General features: G+C 31.3%; 14 non-coding genes across 14 annotated transcripts; all 14 read left to right on the top strand.

The window, feature by feature from the left end:
* The first annotated feature begins 31 nt into the window (after nucleotides 1–31).
* On the top strand, nucleotides 32–104 carry TRNAV-UAC (transfer RNA valine (anticodon UAC)). Its single transcript has one exon. It is a non-coding gene; the product is annotated as a tRNA-Val (tRNA).
* Nucleotides 105–1,416: 1,312 nt separating this feature from the next.
* On the top strand, nucleotides 1,417–1,489 carry TRNAV-UAC (transfer RNA valine (anticodon UAC)). Its single transcript has one exon. It is a non-coding gene; the product is annotated as a tRNA-Val (tRNA).
* A 1,312-nt stretch (nucleotides 1,490–2,801) lies between these two features.
* Nucleotides 2,802–2,874, top strand: TRNAV-UAC (transfer RNA valine (anticodon UAC)). Its single transcript has one exon. It is a non-coding gene; the product is annotated as a tRNA-Val (tRNA).
* Nucleotides 2,875–4,187: 1,313 nt separating this feature from the next.
* Nucleotides 4,188–4,260, top strand: TRNAV-UAC (transfer RNA valine (anticodon UAC)). The gene has a single exon. It is a non-coding gene; the product is annotated as a tRNA-Val (tRNA).
* Nucleotides 4,261–5,196: 936 nt separating this feature from the next.
* On the top strand, nucleotides 5,197–5,270 carry TRNAV-UAC (transfer RNA valine (anticodon UAC)). The gene has a single exon. It is a non-coding gene; the product is annotated as a tRNA-Val (tRNA).
* Nucleotides 5,271–6,580: 1,310 nt separating this feature from the next.
* TRNAV-UAC (transfer RNA valine (anticodon UAC)) lies at nucleotides 6,581–6,653 on the top strand. Its single transcript has one exon. It is a non-coding gene; the product is annotated as a tRNA-Val (tRNA).
* A 1,312-nt stretch (nucleotides 6,654–7,965) lies between these two features.
* TRNAV-UAC (transfer RNA valine (anticodon UAC)) lies at nucleotides 7,966–8,038 on the top strand. The gene has a single exon. It is a non-coding gene; the product is annotated as a tRNA-Val (tRNA).
* A 1,312-nt stretch (nucleotides 8,039–9,350) lies between these two features.
* Nucleotides 9,351–9,423, top strand: TRNAV-UAC (transfer RNA valine (anticodon UAC)). Its single transcript has one exon. It is a non-coding gene; the product is annotated as a tRNA-Val (tRNA).
* Nucleotides 9,424–10,736: 1,313 nt separating this feature from the next.
* Nucleotides 10,737–10,809, top strand: TRNAV-UAC (transfer RNA valine (anticodon UAC)). The gene has a single exon. It is a non-coding gene; the product is annotated as a tRNA-Val (tRNA).
* Nucleotides 10,810–11,745: 936 nt separating this feature from the next.
* On the top strand, nucleotides 11,746–11,818 carry TRNAV-UAC (transfer RNA valine (anticodon UAC)). Its single transcript has one exon. It is a non-coding gene; the product is annotated as a tRNA-Val (tRNA).
* Nucleotides 11,819–13,131: 1,313 nt separating this feature from the next.
* TRNAV-UAC (transfer RNA valine (anticodon UAC)) lies at nucleotides 13,132–13,205 on the top strand. Its single transcript has one exon. It is a non-coding gene; the product is annotated as a tRNA-Val (tRNA).
* Nucleotides 13,206–14,514: 1,309 nt separating this feature from the next.
* On the top strand, nucleotides 14,515–14,587 carry TRNAV-UAC (transfer RNA valine (anticodon UAC)). The gene has a single exon. It is a non-coding gene; the product is annotated as a tRNA-Val (tRNA).
* A 1,312-nt stretch (nucleotides 14,588–15,899) lies between these two features.
* TRNAV-UAC (transfer RNA valine (anticodon UAC)) lies at nucleotides 15,900–15,972 on the top strand. The gene has a single exon. It is a non-coding gene; the product is annotated as a tRNA-Val (tRNA).
* Nucleotides 15,973–17,285: 1,313 nt separating this feature from the next.
* TRNAV-UAC (transfer RNA valine (anticodon UAC)) lies at nucleotides 17,286–17,358 on the top strand. Its single transcript has one exon. It is a non-coding gene; the product is annotated as a tRNA-Val (tRNA).
* Nucleotides 17,359–18,445: the final 1,087 nt, after the last annotated feature.

The following is an 18,445-nucleotide window of genomic DNA, read 5'->3' on the forward strand; positions in this document are numbered from 1 at the left end:
TGACCAACCATGTGAGAACAGCCTCCGTCTTTGTTTCATAGTGTGGTGGTTATCACTTCTGCTTTACACGCAGAAGGTCCTGGGTTCAATTCCCAGTGAAATCATATTTATTAATAATGACCTATACCAATAGGTATACTTTAAGGAAGGCTTTCCTGCTACTGCCCAATGTGAAATATGTTGTTTGTTCACTTACAAACTGTTTCTTCACTGCTAATGAGAATACATTTTATCTTAAAAACATTTAGCTTTCAACCATAAAAAACTATCATAATAGAGCAAACAACTGATTAAAGAACTAAAGAAGTTTCAATTTATTTTGTTATTGTATAATAAATTGGTAACAAAGTGATCATGCACATTTGTGATCATACAAACTTGGCCACCCATCATCCACCTATCTTGGTTTCATAGTGTAAGGGTTATCACATCTGCTTTACTCATGGAAGTTCCTGGCTTCAATCCCCAGTGAAACCAGATTTGTCAATACTGAACTTATTCTATCTGGTCCACTTTTAAGAAGCCTTTCCTACTAATATCCAATGTTAGATGTGTTGTTTGTTCAATTATAAACTCTATTCTTTCTCTGCTAATGAGAATACATTTTATCCTAAAATCATTTAGCTTTTAACCATAAAAAATATCATAATACAGCAAACAACTGATTAAAGAACTAAAGAAGTTTCAATTTATTTTGTTATTGTAAAAGAGATAGGTAACAGTGTCATTTTTTTCTAATTAAAGCTAACATATGAATTGTAGCATCATTTCTAACTACTGTTTTCCCAACCTTTGAAAAAGATGCCACTCAACCCAGTATCACCATGTAGCCCTTTTCCCAGTTCTTCAATTTTCACCTGACAATGCCAGTAACCATCCAATGCTGCAGAGGGTTGGTGTGATCAAGTTAATACATTAGAAGCTGCAATCATGTTATGTTGTATTATAACATTCACTCTTAGGTCATCTGTTTTCAATGAAAACAGAAATGTCCAATTTTTATCTGCAAGTTTAGCAAAAATGATGATAAATTTAACATTTGGAATGGTAGTATTTTTGTTAATCTACAAAAAATTTTTAAGCAGTATACTTCAATTATGTCATTAAAAGGCATTTTATTTCTACAAAGTCTTACCAAAATATGCAAGCAGTTCTTGATAACAAGACAAGAAAATAGATAGCAAGACAATCTTGTTAAATCTCATGTCAGTAGAATACAAATGTTCAAGTTGCTAGAAATAATGCATATTTTTTTCAAATATAAATATTATTAGCTTGAAAAACTTTGTAAAATGTTCATTTGAAATAGATATATACAGGTTTATTTGACATTGTGCTCATTACTCTTTACTAAGTTTTAACTAAAATTTTTGATCTTGCAAGTTTGACCAACCATGTGAGGACAGCTTCCGTCTTGGTTTCATAGTGTAGTGGTTATCACATCTGCTTTACACGCAGAAGGTCCTGGGTTCAATCCCCTGTGAAATCATATTTATTAATAATGACCTATACCAACAGGTATACTTTAAGGAAGGCTTTCCTGCTACTGCCCAATGTGAAATATGCTGTTTGTTCACTTACAAACTGTTTCTTCACTGCTAATGAGAATACATTTTATCTTAAAAACATTTAGCTTTCAACCATAAAAAACTATCATAATAGAGCAAGCATCTGATTGAAGAACTACAGAAGTTTCAATTTATTTTGTTATTGTATAATAAATTGGTAACAAAGTGATCAAGCACTTTTGTGATCATACAAACTTGGCCACCCATGATCCTCTCATCTTAGTTTCCTAGTGTAAGGGATATCACATCTGCTTTACTCATGGAAGGTCCTGGGTTCAATCCCCAGTGAAACCAGATTTGTCAAAACTGAAATTATTCAATCTGGTCCACTTTTAAGAAGCCTTTCCTACTAATATCCAATGTTAGATGTGTTGTTTGTTCAATTATAAACTCTGTTCTTTCTCTGCTAATGAGAATACATTTTTTCCTAAAATTATTTAGCTTTTAACCATAAAAAATATCATAATACAGCAAACAACTGATTAAAGAACTAAAGCAGTTTCAATTTATTTTGTTATTGTAAAAGAGATTGGTCACAGTGTCATTTTTTTCTAATTAAAGCTAACATATGAATTGTAGCATAATTTCTAACTACTGTTTTCCCAACCTTTGAAAAAGATGCCACTCAACCCAGTATCTCCATGTAGCCATTTTCCCAGTACTTCAATTTTCACCTGACAATGCCAGTAACCATCCAATGCTGCAGAGGGTTGGTGTGATCAAGTTAATACATTAGAAGCTGCAATCATGTTATGTTGTATTATAACATTCACTCTTAGGTCATCTGTTTTCAATGAAAACAGAAATGTCCAATTTTTATCTGCAAGTTTAGCAAAAATGATGATAAATGTAACATTTGGAATGGTAGTATTTTTGTTAATCTACAAGTTTTTTTTAAGCAGTATACTTGAATTATGTCATTAAAAGGCATTTTATTTCTACAAAGTCTTACCAAAATATGCAAGCAGCTCTTGATAACAAGGCAAGAAAATACATAGCAAGACAATCTTGTTAAATCTCATGTCAGTAGAATACAAATGTTCAAGTTGCTAGAAATAATGCATATTGTTTTCAAATATAAATATTATTAGCTTGAAAAACTTTGTAAAATGTTCATTTGAAATAGATATATACAGGTTTATTTGACATTGTGCTCATTACTCTTTACTAAGTTTTAACTAAAATTTTTGATCTTGCAAGTTTGACCAACCATGTGAGGACAGCCTCCGTCTTGGTTTCATAGTGTTGTGGTTATCACATCTGCTTTACACGCAGAAGGTCCTGGGTTCAATCCCCAGTGAAATCAAATTTATTAATCATGACCTATACCAACAGGTATACTTTAAGGAAGGCTTTCCTGCTACTGCCCAATGTGAAATATGTTGTTTGTTCACTTACAAACTGTTTCTTCACTGCTAATGAGAATACATTTTATCTTAAAAACATTTAGCTTTCAACCATAAAAAACAATCATAATAGAGCAAACAACTGATTAAAGAACTAAAGAAGTTTCAATTTATTTTGTTATTGTATAATAAATTGGTAACAAAGTGATCATGCACATTTGTGATCATACAAACTTGGCCACCCATCATCCACCTATCTTGGTTTCATAGTGTAAGGGTTATCACATCTGCTTTACTCATGGAAGTTCCTGGCTTCAATCCCCAGTGAAACCAGATTTGTCAATACTGAACTTATTCTATCTGGTCCACTTTTAAGAAGCCTTTCCTACTAATATCCAATGTTAGATGTGTTGTTTGTTCAATTATAAACTCTATTCTTTATCTGCTAATGCGAATACATTTTATCCTAAAATCATTTAGCTTTTAACCATAAAAAATATCATAATACAGCAAACAACTGATTAAAGAACTAAAGAAGTTTCAATTTATTTTGTTATTGTAAAAGAGATAGGTAACAGTGTCATTTTTTTCTAATTAAAGCTAACATATGAATTGTAGCATAATTTCTAACTACTGTTTTCCCAACCTTTGAAAAAGATGCCACTCAACCCAGTATCTCCATGTAGCCATTTTTCCCAGTACTTCAATTTTCACCTGACAATGCCAGCAACCATCCAATGCTGCAGAGCGTTGGTGTGATCAAGTTAATACATTAGAAGCTGCAATCATGTTATGTTGTATTATAACATTCACTCTTAGGTCATCTGTTTTCAATGAAAACAGAAATGTCTAATTTTTATCTGCAAGTTTAGCAAAAATGATGATAAATTTAACATTTAGAATGGTAGTATTTTTGTTAATCTACAAGTTTTTTTTAAGCAGTATACTTGAATTATGTCATTAAAAGGCATTTTATTTCTACAAAGTCTTACCAAAATATGCAAGCAGCTCTTGATAACAAGGCAAGAAAATACATAGCAAGACAATCTTGTTAAATCTCATGTCAGTAGAATACAAATGTTCAAGTTGCTAGAAATAATGCATATTTTTTTCAAATATAAATATTATTAGCTTGAAAAACTTTGTAAAAGGTTCATTTGAAATAGATATATACAGGTTTATTTGACATTGTGCTCATTACTCTTTACTAAGTTTTAACTAAAATTTTTGATCTTGCAAGTTTGACCAACCATGTGAGGACAGCTTCCGTCTTGGTTTCATAGTCTAGTGGTTATCACATCTGCTTTACATGCAGAAGGTCCTGGGTTCAATCCCCAGTGAAATCATATTTATTAATAATGACCTATACCAACAGGTATACTTTAAGGAAGGCTTTCCTGCTACTGCCCAATGTGAAATATGTTGTTTGTTCACTTACAAACTGTTTCTTCACTGCTAATGAGAATACATTTTATCCTAAAATCATTTAGCTTTTAACCATAAAAAATATCATAATACAGCAAACAACTGATTAAAGAACTAAAGAAGTTTCAATTTATTTTGTTATTGTAAAAGAGATAGGTAACAGTGTCATTTTTTTCTAATTAAAGCTAACATATGAATTGTAGCATCATTTCTAACTACTGTTTTCCCAACCTTTGAAAAAGATGCCACTCAACCCAGTATCTCCATGTAGCCATTTTCCCAGTACTTCAATTTTCACCTGACAATGCCAGTAACCATCCAATGCTGCAGAGGGTTGGTGTGATCAAGTTAATACATTAGAAGCTGCAATCATGTTATGTTGTATTATAACATTCACTCTTAGGTCATCTGTTTTCAATGAAAACAGAAATGTCCAATTTTTATCTGCAAGTTTAGCAAAAATGATGATAAATGTAACATTTGGAATGGTAGTATTTTTGTTAATCTACAAGTTTTTTTTAAGCAGTATACTTGAATTATGTCATTAAAAGGCATTTTATTTCTACAAAGTCTTACCAAAATATGCAAGCAGCTCTTGATAACAAGGCAAGAAAATACATAGCAAGACAATCTTGTTAAATCTCATGTCAGTAGAATACAAATGTTCAAGTTGCTAGAAATAATGCATATTGTTTTCAAATATAAATATTATTAGCTTGAAAAACTTTGTAAAATGTTCATTTGAAATAGATATATACAGGTTTATTTGACATTGTGCTCATTACTCTTTACTAAGTTTTAACAAAAATTTTTGATCATGCAAGTTTGACCAACCATGTGAGGACATTCTCAATCTTTGTTTCATAGTGTAGTGGTTATCACATCTGCTTTACACGCAGAAGGTCCTGGGTTCAATCCCCATTGAAATCAAATTTATTAATCATGACCTATACCAACAGGTATACTTTAAGGAAGGCTTTCCTGCTACTGCCCAATGTGAAATATGTTGTTTGTTCACTTAAAACTGTTTCTTCACTGCTAATGAGAATACATTTTATCTTAAAAACATTTAGCTTTCAACCATAAAAAACTATCATAATAGAGCAAACAACTGATTAAAGAACTATAGAAGTTTCAATTTATTTTGGTATTATATAAATAGATGGTAAGAAAGTGATCAGGCGCATTTCTGATCATACAAACTTGGCCACCCATTGGTCACTCATCTTGGATTCATAGTGTAAGGGTTATCACATCTGCTTTACTCATGGAAGGTTCTCGGTTCAATGCCCAGTAAAACTAGATTTATCAATACTAAACTTATGCAATTGGTCCACTTTTAAAAAGCCTTTCCTGCTAATATCCAAAGTTAGATGTGTTGTTTGTTCAATTATAAACTCTGTTCTTTCTCTGCTAATGAGAATACATTTTTTCCTAAAATCATTTAGCTTTTAACCATAAAAAATATCATAATACAGCAAACAACTGATTAAAGAACTAAAGAAGTTTCAATTTATTTTGTTATTGTAAAAGAGATTGGTAACAGTGTCATTTTTTTCTAATTAAAGCTAACATATGAATTGTAGCATAATTTCTAACTACTGTTTTCCCAACCTTTGAAAAAGATGCCACTCAACCCAGTATCTCCATGTAGCCATTTTCCCAGTACTTCAATTTTTACCTGACAATGCCAGTAACCATCCAATGCTGCAGAGGGTTGGTGTGATCAAGTTAATACATTAGAAGCTGCAATCATGTTATGTTGTATTATAACATTCACTCTTGGGTCATCTGTTTTCAATGAAAACAGAAATGTCCAATTTTTATCTGCAAGTTTAGCAAAAATGATGATAAATTTAACATTTGGAATGGTAGTATTTTTGTTAATCTACAAGTTTTTTTTAAGCAGTATACTTGAATTATGTCATTAAAAGGCATTTTATTTCTACAAAGTCTTACCATAATATGCAAGCAGTTCTTGATAACAAGGCAAGAAAATAGATAGCAAGACAATCTTGTTAAATCTCATGTCAGTAGAATACAAATGTTCAAGTTGCTAGAAATAATGCATATTTTTTTCAAATATAAATATTATTAGCTTGAAAAGCTTTGTAAAATGTTTCATTTGAAATAGATATATACAGGTTTATTTGACATTGTGCTCATTACTCTTTACTAAGTTTTAACTAAAATTTTTGATCTTGCAAGTTTGACCAACCATGTGAGAACAGCCTCCGTCTTGGTTTCATAGTGTGGTGGTTATCACATCTGCTTTACATGCAGAAGGTCCTGGGTTCAATCCCCAGTGAAATCATATTTATTAATAATGACCTATACCAATAGGTATACTTTAAGGAAGGCTTTCCTGCTACTGCCCAATGTGAAATATGTTGTTTGTTCACTTACAAACTGTTTCTTCACTGCTAATGAGAATACATTTTATCTTAAAAACATTTAGCTTTCAACCATAAAAAACTATCATAATAGAGCAAACAACTGATTAAAGAACTAAAGAAGTTTCAATTTATTTTGTTATTGTATAATAAATTGGTAACAAAGTGATCATGCACATTTGTGATCATACAAACTTGGCCACCCATCATCCACCTATCTTGGTTTCATAGTGTAAGGGTTATCACATCTGCTTTACTCATGGAAGTTCCTGGCTTCAATCCCCAGTGAAACCAGATTTGTCAATACTGAACTTATTCTATCTGGTCCACTTTTAAGAAGCCTTTCCTACTAATATCCAATGTTAGATGTGTTGTTTGTTCAATTATAAACTCTATTCTTTCTCTGCTAATGAGAATACATTTTATCCTAAAATCATTTAGCTTTTAACCATAAAAAATATCATAATACAGCAAACAACTGATTAAAGAACTAAAGAAGTTTCAATTTATTTTGTTATTGTAAAAGAGATAGGTAACAGTGTCATTTTTTTCTAATTAAAGCTAACATATGAATTGTAGCATCATTTCTAACTACTGTTTTCCCAACCTTTGAAAAAGATGCCACTCAACCCAGTATCACCATGTAGCCCTTTTCCCAGTTCTTCAATTTTCACCTGACAATGCCAGTAACCATCCAATGCTGCAGAGGGTTGGTGTGATCAAGTTAATACATTAGAAGCTGCAATCATGTTATGTTGTATTATAACATTCACTCTTAGGTCATCTGTTTTCAATGAAAACAGAAATGTCCAATTTTTATCTGCAAGTTTAGCAAAAATGATGATAAATTTAACATTTGGAATGGTAGTATTTTTGTTAATCTACAAAAAATTTTTAAGCAGTATACTTCAATTATGTCATTAAAAGGCATTTTATTTCTACAAAGTCTTACCAAAATATGCAAGCAGTTCTTGATAACAAGACAAGAAAATAGATAGCAAGACAATCTTGTTAAATCTCATGTCAGTAGAATACAAATGTTCAAGTTGCTAGAAATAATGCATATTTTTTTCAAATATAAATATTATTAGCTTGAAAAACTTTGTAAAATGTTCATTTGAAATAGATATATACAGGTTTATTTGACATTGTGCTCATTACTCTTTACTAAGTTTTAACTAAAATTTTTGATCTTGCAAGTTTGACCAACCATGTGAGGACAGCTTCCGTCTTGGTTTCATAGTGTAGTGGTTATCACATCTGCTTTACACGCAGAAGGTCCTGGGTTCAATCCCCAGTGAAATCATATTTATTAATAATGACCTATACCAACAGGTATACTTTAAGGAAGGCTTTCCTGCTACTGCCCAATGTGAAATATGTTGTTTGTTCACTTACAAACTGTTTCTTCACTGCTAATGAGAATACATTTTATCTTAAAAACATTTAGCTTTCAACCATAAAAAACTATCATAATAGAGCAAACAACTGATTAAAGAACTAAAGAAGTTTCAATTTATTTTGTTATTGTATAATAAATTGGTAACAAAGTGATCATGCACATTTGTGATCATACAAACTTGGCCACCCATGATCCACTCATCTTGGTTTCATAGCGTAAGGGTTGTCACATCTGCTTTACTCGTGGTAGGTCCTGGGTTCAATCCCCAGTGAAACCAGATTTGTCAATACTGAACTTATTCTATCTGGTCCACTTTTAAGAAGCCTTTCCTACTAATATCCAATGTTAGATGTGTTGTTTGTTCAATTATAAACTCTATTCTTTCTCTGCTAATGAGAATACATTTTATCCTAAAATCATTTAGCTTTTAACCATAAAAAATATCATAATACAGCAAACAACTGATTAAAGAACTAAAGAAGTTTCAATTTATTTTGTTATTGTAAAAGAGATAGGTAACAGTGTCATTTTTTTCTAATTAAAGCTAACATATGAATTGTAGCATAATTTCTAACTACTGTTTTCCCAACCTTTGAAAAAGATGCCACTCAACCCAGTATCTCCATGTAGCCATTTTCCCAGTACTTCAATTTTCACCTGACAATGCCAGTAACCATCCAATGCTGCAGAGGGTTGGTGTGATCAAGTTAATACATTAGAAGCTGCAATCATGTTATGTTGTATTATAACATTCACTCTTAGGTCATCTGTTTTCAATGAAAACAGAAATGTCCAATTTTTATCTGCAAGTTTAGCAAAAATGATGATAAATGTAACATTTGGAATGGTAGTATTTTTGTTAATCTACAAGTTTTTTTTAAGCAGTATACTTGAATTATGTCATTAAAAGGCATTTTATTTCTACAAAGTCTTACCAAAATATGCAAGCAGCTCTTGATAACAAGGCAAGAAAATACATAGCAAGACAATCTTGTTAAATCTCATGTCAGTAGAATACAAATGTTCAAGTTGCTAGAAATAATGCATATTGTTTTCAAATATAAATATTATTAGCTTGAAAAACTTTGTAAAATGTTCATTTGAAATAGATATATACAGGTTTATTTGACATTGTGCTCATTACTCTTTACTAAGTTTTAACTAAAATTTTTGATCTTGCAAGTTTGACCAACCATGTGAGGACAGCCTCCGTCTTGGTTTCATAGTGTTGTGGTTATCACATCTGCTTTACACGCAGAAGGTCCTGGGTTCAATCCCCAGTGAAATCAAATTTATTAATCATGACCTATACCAACAGGTATACTTTAAGGAAGGCTTTCCTGCTACTGCCCAATGTGAAATATGTTGTTTGTTCACTTACAAACTGTTTCTTCACTGCTAATGAGAATACATTTTATCTTAAAAACATTTAGCTTTCAACCATAAAAAACAATCATAATAGAGCAAACAACTGATTAAAGAACTAAAGAAGTTTCAATTTATTTTGTTATTGTATAATAAATTGGTAACAAAGTGATCATGCACATTTGTGATCATACAAACTTGGCCACCCATCATCCACCTATCTTGGTTTCATAGTGTAAGGGTTATCACATCTGCTTTACTCATGGAAGTTCCTGGCTTCAATCCCCAGTGAAACCAGATTTGTCAATACTGAACTTATTCTATCTGGTCCACTTTTAAGAAGCCTTTCCTACTAATATCCAATGTTAGATGTGTTGTTTGTTCAATTATAAACTCTATTCTTTATCTGCTAATGCGAATACATTTTATCCTAAAATCATTTAGCTTTTAACCATAAAAAATATCATAATACAGCAAACAACTGATTAAAGAACTAAAGAAGTTTCAATTTATTTTGTTATTGTAAAAGAGATAGGTAACAGTGTCATTTTTTTCTAATTAAAGCTAACATATGAATTGTAGCATAATTTCTAACTACTGTTTTCCCAACCTTTGAAAAAGATGCCACTCAACCCAGTATCTCCATGTAGCCATTTTTCCCAGTACTTCAATTTTCACCTGACAATGCCAGCAACCATCCAATGCTGCAGAGCGTTGGTGTGATCAAGTTAATACATTAGAAGCTGCAATCATGTTATGTTGTATTATAACATTCACTCTTAGGTCATCTGTTTTCAATGAAAACAGAAATGTCTACTTTTTATCTGCAAGTTTAGCAAAAATGATGATAAATTTAACATTTAGAATGGTAGTATTTTTGTTAATCTACAAGTTTTTTTTAAGCAGTATACTTGAATTATGTCATTAAAAGGCATTTTATTTCTACAAAGTCTTACCAAAATATGCAAGCAGCTCTTGATAACAAGGCAAGAAAATACATAGCAAGACAATCTTGTTAAATCTCATGTCAGTAGAATACAAATGTTCAAGTTGCTAGAAATAATGCATATTTTTTTCAAATATAAATATTATTAGCTTGAAAAACTTTGTAAAAGGTTCATTTGAAATAGATATATACAGGTTTATTTGACATTGTGCTCATTACTCTTTACTAAGTTTTAACTAAAATTTTTGATCTTGCAAGTTTGACCAACCATGTGAGGACAGCTTCCGTCTTGGTTTCATAGTCTAGTGGTTATCACATCTGCTTTACATGCAGAAGGTCCTGGGTTCAATCCCCAGTGAAATCATATTTATTAATATTGACCTATACCAACAGGTATACTTTAAGGAAGGCTTTCCTGCTACTGCCCAATGTGAAATATGTTGTTTGTTCACTTACAAACTGTTTCTTCACTGCTAATGAGAATACATTTTATCCTAAAATCATTTAGCTTTTAACCATAAAAAATATCATAATACAGCAAACAACTGATTAAAGAACTAAAGAAGTTTCAATTTATTTTGTTATTGTAAAAGAGATAGGTAACAGTGTCATTTTTTTCTAATTAAAGCTAACATATGAATTGTAGCATCATTTCTAACTACTGTTTTCCCAACCTTTGAAAAAGATGCCACTCAACCCAGTATCACCATGTAGCCCTTTTCCCAGTTCTTCAATTTTCACCTGACAATGCCAGTAACCATCCAATGCTGCAGAGGGTTGGTGTGATCAAGTTAATACATTAGAAGCTGCAATCATGTTATGTTGTATTATAACATTCACTCTTAGGTCATCTGTTTTCAATGAAAACAGAAATGTCCAATTTTTATCTGCAAGTTTAGCAAAAATGATGATAAATTTAACATTTGGAATGGTAGTATTTTTGTTAATCTACAAAAAATTTTTAAGCAGTATACTTCAATTATGTCATTAAAAGGCATTTTATTTCTACAAAGTCTTACCAAAATATGCAAGCAGTTCTTGATAACAAGACAAGAAAATAGATAGCAAGACAATCTTGTTAAATCTCATGTCAGTAGAATACAAATGTTCAAGTTGCTAGAAATAATGCATATTTTTTTCAAATATAAATATTATTAGCTTGAAAAACTTTGTAAAATGTTCATTTGAAATAGATATATACAGGTTTATTTGACATTGTGCTCATTACTCTTTACTAAGTTTTAACTAAAATTTTTGATCTTGCAAGTTTGACCAACCATGTGAGGACAGCTTCCGTCTTGGTTTCATAGTGTAGTGGTTATCACATCTGCTTTACACGCAGAAGGTCCTGGGTTCAATCCCCAGTGAAATCATATTTATTAATAATGACCTATACCAACAGGTATACTTTAAGGAAGGCTTTCCTGCTACTGCCCAATGTGAAATATGTTGTTTGTTCACTTACAAACTGTTTCTTCACTGCTAATGAGAATACATTTTATCTTAAAAACATTTAGCTTTCAACCATAAAAAACTATCATAATAGAGCAAACAACTGATTAAAGAACTAAAGAAGTTTCAATTTATTTTGTTATTGTATAATAAATTGGTAACAAAGTGATCATGCACATTTGTGATCATACAAACTTGGCCACCCATGATCCACTCATCTTGGTTTCATAGCGTAAGGGTTGTCACATCTGCTTTACTCGTGGTAGGTCCTGGGTTCAATCCCCAGTGAAACCAGATTTGTCAATACTGAACTTATTCTATCTGGTCCACTTTTAAGAAGCCTTTCCTACTAATATCCAATGTTAGATGTGTTGTTTGTTCAATTATAAACTCTATTCTTTCTCTGCTAATGAGAATACATTTTATCCTAAAATCATTTAGCTTTTAACCATAAAAAATATCATAATACAGCAAACAACTGATTAAAGAACTAAAGAAGTTTCAATTTATTTTGTTATTGTAAAAGAGATAGGTAACAGTGTCATTTTTTTCTAATTAAAGCTAACATATGAATTGAAGCATCATTTCTAACTACTGTTTTCCCAACCTTTGAAAAAGATGCCACTCAACCCAGTATCACCATGTAGCCCTTTTCCCAGTACTTCAATTTTCACCTGACAATGCCAGTAACCATCCAATGCTGCAGAGGGTTGGTGTGATCCAGTTAATACATTAGAAGCTGCAATCATGTTATGTTGTATTATAACATTCACTCTTGGGTCATCTGTTTTCAAAGAAAACAGAAATGTCCAATTTTTATCTGCAAGTTTAGCAAAAATGATGATAAATTTAACATTTGGAATGGTAGTATTTTTGTTAATCTACAAGTTTTTTTTAAGCAGTATACTTGAATTATGTCATTAAAAGGCATTTTATTTCTACAAAGTCTTACCATAATATGCAAGCACTTCTTGATAACAAGGCAAGAAAATAGATAGCAAGACAATCTTGTTAAATCTCATGTCAGTAGAATACAAATGTTCAAGTTGCTAGAAATAATGCATATTTTTTTCAAATATAAATATTATTAGCTTGAAAAGCTTTGTAAAATGTTTCATTTGAAATAGATATATACAGGTTTATTTGACATTGTGCTCATTACTCTTTACTAAGTTTTAACAAAAATTTTTGATCATGCAAGTTTGACCAACCATGTGAGGACATTCTCAATCTTTGTTTCATAGTGTTGTGGTTATCACATCTGCTTTACACGCAGAAGGTCCTGGGTTCAATCCCCAGTGAAATCAAATTTATTAATCATGACCTATACCAACAGGTATACTTTAAGGAAGGCTTTCCTGCTACTGCCCAATGTGAAATATGTTGTTTGTTCACTTAAAACTGTTTCTTCACTGCTAATGAGAATACATTTTATCTTAAAAACATTTAGCTTTCAACCATAAAAAACTATCATAATAGAGCAAACAACTGATTAAAGAACTATAGAAGTTTCAATTTATTTTGGTATTATATAAATAGATGGTAAGAAAGTGATCAGGCGCATTTCTGATCATACAAACTTGGCCACCCATTGGTCACTCATCTTGGATTCATAGTGTAAGGGTTATCACATCTGCTTTACTCATGGAAGGTTCTCGGTTCAATGCCCAGTAAAACTAGATTTATCAATACTAAACTTATGCAATTGGTCCACTTTTAAAAAGCCTTTCCTGCTAATATCCAAAGTTAGATGTGTTGTTTGTTCAATTATAAACTCTGTTCTTTCTCTGCTAATGAGAATACATTTTTTCCTAAAATCATTTAGCTTTTAACCATAAAAAATATCATAATACAGCAAACAACTGATTAAAGAACTAAAGAAGTTTCAATTTATTTTGTTATTGTAAAAGAGATTGGTAACAGTGTCATTTTTTTCTAATTAAAGCTAACATATGAATTGTAGCATAATTTCTAACTACTGTTTTCCCAACCTTTGAAAAAGATGCCACTCAACCCAGTATCTCCATGTAGCCATTTTCCCAGTACTTCAATTTTTACCTGACAATGCCAGTAACCATCCAATGCTGCAGAGGGTTGGTGTGATCAAGTTAATACATTAGAAGCTGCAATCATGTTATGTTGTATTATAACATTCACTCTTAGTTCATCTGTTTTCAATGAAATCAGAAATGTCTAATTTTTATCTGCAAGTTTAGCAAAAATGATGATAAATTTAACATTTGGAATGGTAGTATTTTTGTTAATCTACAAGTTTTTTTTAAGCAGTATACTTGAATTATGTCATTAAAAGGCATTTTATTTCTACAAAGTCTTACCAAAATATGCAAGCAGCTCTTGATAACAAGGCAAGAAAATACATAGCAAGACAATCTTGTTAAATCTCATGTCAGTAGAATACAAATGTTCAAGTTGCTAGAAATAATGTATATTTTTTTCAAATATAAATATTATTAGCTTGAAAAGCTTTGTAAAATGTTTCATTTGAAATAGATATATACAGGTTTATTTGACATTGTGCTCATTACTCTTTACTAAGTTTTAACTAAAATTTTTGATCATGCAAGTTGACCAACCAATTGAGAACAGGTTCCATCTTGGTTTCATAGTGTGGTGGTTATCACATCTGCTTTACACGCGTAAGGTCCTGGGTTCAATCCCCTGTGAAATCAAATTTATTAATCATGACATTAACCAACAGGTATACTTTAAGGAAGGCTTTCCTGCTACTGCCCAATGTGAAATATGCTGTTTGTTCACTTACAAACTGTTTCTTCACTGCTAATGAGAATACATTTTATCTTAAAAACATTTAGCTTTCAACCATAAAAAACTATCATAATAGAGCAAGCATCTGATTGAAGAACTACAGAAGTTTCAATTTATTTTGTTATTGTATAATAAATTGGTAACAAAGTGATCAAGCACTTTTGTGATCATACAAACTTGGCCACCCATGATCCTCTCATCTTAGTTTCCTAGTGTAAGGGATATCACATCTGCTTTACTCATGGAAGGTCCTGGGTTCAATCCCCAGTGAAACCAGATTTGTCAAAACTGAAATTATTCAATCTGGTCCACTTTTAAGAAGCCTTTCCTACTAATATCCAATGTTAGATGTGTTGTTTGTTCAATTATAAACTCTGTTCTTTCTCTGCTAATGAGAATACATTTTTTCCTAAAATTATTTAGCTTTTAACCATAAAAAATATCATAATACAGCAAACAACTGATTAAAGAACTAAAGCAGTTTCAATTTATTTTGTTATTGTAAAAGAGATTGGTCACAGTGTCATTTTTTTCTAATTAAAGCTAACATATGAATTGTAGCATAATTTCTAACTACTGTTTTCCCAACCTTTGAAAAAGATGCCACTCAACCCAGTATCTCCATGTAGCCATTTTCCCAGTACTTCAATTTTCACCTGACAATGCCAGTAACCATCCAATGCTGCAGAGGGTTGGTGTGATCAAGTTAATACATTAGAAGCTGCAATCATGTTATGTTGTATTATAACATTCACTCTTAGGTCATCTGTTTTCAATGAAAACAGAAATGTCCAATTTTTATCTGCAAGTTTAGCAAAAATGATGATAAATGTAACATTTGGAATGGTAGTATTTTTGTTAATCTACAAGTTTTTTTTAAGCAGTATACTTGAATTATGTCATTAAAAGGCATTTTATTTCTACAAAGTCTTACCAAAATATGCAAGCAGCTCTTGATAACAAGGCAAGAAAATACATAGCAAGACAATCTTGTTAAATCTCATGTCAGTAGAATACAAATGTTCAAGTTGCTAGAAATAATGCATATTGTTTTCAAATATAAATATTATTAGCTTGAAAAACTTTGTAAAATGTTCATTTGAAATAGATATATACAGGTTTATTTGACATTGTGCTCATTACTCTTTACTAAGTTTTAACTAAAATTTTTGATCTTGCAAGTTTGACCAACCATGTGAGGACAGCCTCCGTCTTGGTTTCATAGTGTTGTGGTTATCACATCTGCTTTACACGCAGAAGGTCCTGGGTTCAATCCCCAGTGAAATCAAATTTATTAATCATGACCTATACCAACAGGTATACTTTAAGGAAGGCTTTCCTGCTACTGCCCAATGTGAAATATGTTGTTTGTTCACTTACAAACTGTTTCTTCACTGCTAATGAGAATACATTTTATCTTAAAAACATTTAGCTTTCAACCATAAAAAACAATCATAATAGAGCAAACAACTGATTAAAGAACTAAAGAAGTTTCAATTTATTTTGTTATTGTATAATAAATTGGTAACAAAGTGATCATGCACATTTGTGATCATACAAACTTGGCCACCCATCATCCACCTATCTTGGTTTCATAGTGTAAGGGTTATCACATCTGCTTTACTCATGGAAGTTCCTGGCTTCAATCCCCAGTGAAACCAGATTTGTCAATACTGAACTTATTCTATCTGGTCCACTTTTAAGAAGCCTTTCCTACTAATATCCAATGTTAGATGTGTTGTTTGTTCAATTATAAACTCTATTCTTTATCTGCTAATGCGAATACATTTTATCCTAAAATCATTTAGCTTTTAACCATAAAAAATATCATAATACAGCAAACAACTGATTAAAGAACTAAAGAAGTTTCAATTTATTTTGTTATTGTAAAAGAGATAGGTAACAGTGTCATTTTTTTCTAATTAAAGCTAACATATGAATTGTAGCATAATTTCTAACTACTGTTTTCCCAACCTTTGAAAAAGATGCCACTCAACCCAGTATCTCCATGTAGCCATTTTTCCCAGTACTTCAATTTTCACCTGACAATGCCAGCAACCATCCAATGCTGCAGAGCGTTGGTGTGATCAAGTTAATACATTAGAAGCTGCAATCATGTTATGTTGTATTATAACATTCACTCTTAGGTCATCTGTTTTCAATGAAAACAGAAATGTCTAATTTTTATCTGCAAGTTTAGCAAAAATGATGATAAATTTAACATTTAGAATGGTAGTATTTTTGTTAATCTACAAGTTTTTTTTAAGCAGTATACTTGAATTATGTCATTAAAAGGCATTTTATTTCTACAAAGTCTTACCAAAATATGCAAGCAGCTCTTGATAACAAGGCAAGAAAATACATAGCAAGACAATCTTGTTAAATCTCATGTCAGTAGAATACAAATGTTCAAGTTGCTAGAAATAATGCATATTTTTTTCAAATATAAATATTATTAGCTTGAAAAACTTTGTAAAAGGTTCATTTGAAATAGATATATACAGGTTTATTTGACATTGTGCTCATTACTCTTTACTAAGTTTTAACTAAAATTTTTGATCTTGCAAGTTTGACCAACCATGTGAGGACAGCTTCCGTCTTGGTTTCATAGTCTAGTGGTTATCACATCTGCTTTACATGCAGAAGGTCCTGGGTTCAATCCCCAGTGAAATCATATTTATTAATAATGACCTATACCAACAGGTATACTTTAAGGAAGGCTTTCCTGCTACTGCCCAATGTGAAATATGTTGTTTGTTCACTTACAAACTGTTTCTTCACTGCTAATGAGAATACATTTTATCTTAAAAACATTTAGCTTTCAACCATAAAAATCTATCATAATAGAGCAAACAACTGATTAAAGAACTAAAGAAGTTTCAATTTATTTTGTTATTGTATAATAAATTGGTAACAAAGTGATCATGCACATTTGTGATCATACAAACTTGGCCACCCATGAGCCTCTCATCTTGGTTTCATAGTGTAAGGGTTATCACATCTGCTTTACTCGTGGAAGGTACTGGGTTCAATCCCCAGTGAAACCAGATTTGTCAATACTGAACTTATTCTATCTGGTCCACTTTTAAGAAGCCTTTCCTGCTAATATCCAATGTTAGATGTGTTGTTTGTTCAATTACAAACTCTATTCTTTCTCTGCTAATGAGAATACATTTTATCCTAAAATCATTTAGCTTTTAACCATAAAAAATATCATAATACAGCAAACAACTGATTAAAGAACTATAGAAGTTTCAATTTATTTTGTTATTGTAAAAGAGATAGGTAACAGTGTCATTTTTTTCTAATTAAAGCTAACATATGAATTGTAGCATCATTTCTAACTACTGTTTTCCCAACCTTTGAAAAAGATGCCGCTCAACCCAGTATCACCATGTAGCCCTTTTCCCAGTACTTCAATTTTCACCTGACAATGCCAGTAACCATCCAATGCTGCAGAGGGTTGCTGTGATCAAGTTAATACATTAGAAGCTGCAATCATGTTATGTTGTATTATAACATTCACTCTTATATCATCTGTTTTCAATGAAAACAGAAATGTCCAATTTTTATCTGCAAGTTTAGCAAAAATGATGATAAATGTAACATTTGGAATGGTAGTATTTTTGTTAATCTACAAGTTTTTTTTAAGCAGTATACTTGAATTATGTCATTAAAAGGCATTTTATTTCTACAAAGTCTTACCAAAATATGCAAGCAGCTCTTGATAACAAGGCAAGAAAATACATAGCAAGACAATC

Source organism: Taudactylus pleione, unplaced genomic scaffold (genome assembly GCF_031769625.1).
Source record: "Taudactylus pleione unplaced genomic scaffold, aTauple2 ptg000085l, whole genome shotgun sequence".
In the NCBI taxonomy this organism is placed as follows: Eukaryota; Metazoa; Chordata; class Amphibia; order Anura; family Myobatrachidae; genus Taudactylus; species Taudactylus pleione.